The sequence below is a fragment of the Branchiostoma floridae genome, chromosome 11 (genome assembly GCF_000003815.2).
Source record: "Branchiostoma floridae strain S238N-H82 chromosome 11, Bfl_VNyyK, whole genome shotgun sequence".
In the NCBI taxonomy this organism is placed as follows: Eukaryota; Metazoa; Chordata; class Leptocardii; order Amphioxiformes; family Branchiostomatidae; genus Branchiostoma; species Branchiostoma floridae.
Window position 1 is genome coordinate 6558982 of NC_049989.1, and position 1307 is coordinate 6560288.

At 41.1% G+C, this 1307-nt stretch overlaps 2 protein-coding genes across 3 annotated transcripts in view; both read right to left on the reverse strand.

The window, feature by feature from the left end:
* LOC118425616 (E3 ubiquitin-protein ligase Midline-1-like) overlaps positions 1–1307 on the reverse strand; it is an 83267-nt gene that overhangs the window by 30805 nt on the left and 51155 nt on the right. The gene's annotated exons all lie outside the window — the stretch shown is intronic.
* Positions 1–1307, reverse strand: part of LOC118425614 — an 11974-nt gene that overhangs the window by 3797 nt on the left and 6870 nt on the right. For both annotated transcript variants that reach the window (XM_035834573.1, XM_035834572.1), the window contains exon 10: positions 325–477. The gene's annotated coding sequence lies outside the window, so the exon portion shown is untranslated. The remainder of the gene's footprint in view (positions 1–324; positions 478–1307) is intronic.

A 1307-nucleotide genomic window follows, 5' to 3' on the forward strand; every position in this document is an offset into this window, starting at 1 on the left:
GTATCATTGTTTTTATGCGAAATGAGTTCATGGAGGGAGAAAATGAAGTAGGACACACTGGTATGCCAATAGTAGTAATACGAAAACAATCATCATGTTTCTGGATCCCAAAAGAAACATACAATATGACTCTTTACACTAAAGTATATGCCAAGGTGGCAATGTAATCAAAATCATTGCTACAACTAGCTGAGGATAGGTGAACATTTTGAATTTTCTTATTTGGTTCATTGGCAAATGGTAGATTTCAACCAACCAACCAATCAAACCATCATCATATCTAACAATCATAATTCAAAGAACTGATCCTTGGTATAGCCCTACCTGCAGTCTGATAGCCCTGTTCCTGCTTGGCTAAAGCCTCTGGGGATATGTCCATGTGTGCAGGGTTTGCCCCAATCCTACGTGGGCAGGTCTGGCCTGGATAGGGTGCACTGAGGGGGTAGTGTAGCTCATTGTGGGTCTCACTCACACAATCTGTAAGAGGAATAGTTGATGGTAAATTCTTCTGTATGGACATTGTTGTTACACACAGTTTAAGTTGCACTGCAATCACAACATGGTTTGCTTAGAGTAAGCTAAGGTGCCAGTAATGGCAAATGTTTTCTTGTCATTAGGAAATCCAGGCAAAACATTTTCTCTAACAGTCCCTGTTCTAAACCAGATTCTTACATGACAAAAGTTCAGCAACCATGTACCCTCATCAGGGCTTGGTGATTTTGTCCTGCTGGGCGATAACTTTCTGTTAATTGTAGACATGACTTTCTTCAACTTTGCCATCACAGCATGTGGCCTATCTAACGCACAATATTTAGCCTTGTGACACATTAAATGGTTAATGGGGCGTGTCATTAAAGGAACATCCACGCTGGGGCCAGGCTATGGCCAGTTTTGGAGTGATCGACATTAAGAAGCTGCATAGATTACAAACAGTAAGGGGCAACAATAAACATATATAGGTGTGAGCATAACAGATCTGCAACAGAGGAAAAGGTGTCAAGTTCATTGTTTGTGTGAAGGACAAATTAGGTGTTGAAGTAGGTCGACCTTTTCTTCTTCTCTTTATGAAAGACTGAAAAGCTTTGTTCAGGGACCATATCATATGTAACAGATCTGCTTGTTACTGAAGAAAGCTGAGCAGTGTTATCAGATTTGCTAAGTCGGTTCTATGATAAAAGCAGGGCACGGTCTGAACATGACAACAAAGGACGTAAAATTTAACCCAGGTAGCGTTTAGTGATCTTGTGAGGGGAGGGGATAATGACCCTTCGGTTTCACTGTGTAGAACTCAATTCCTACTGCTCTTG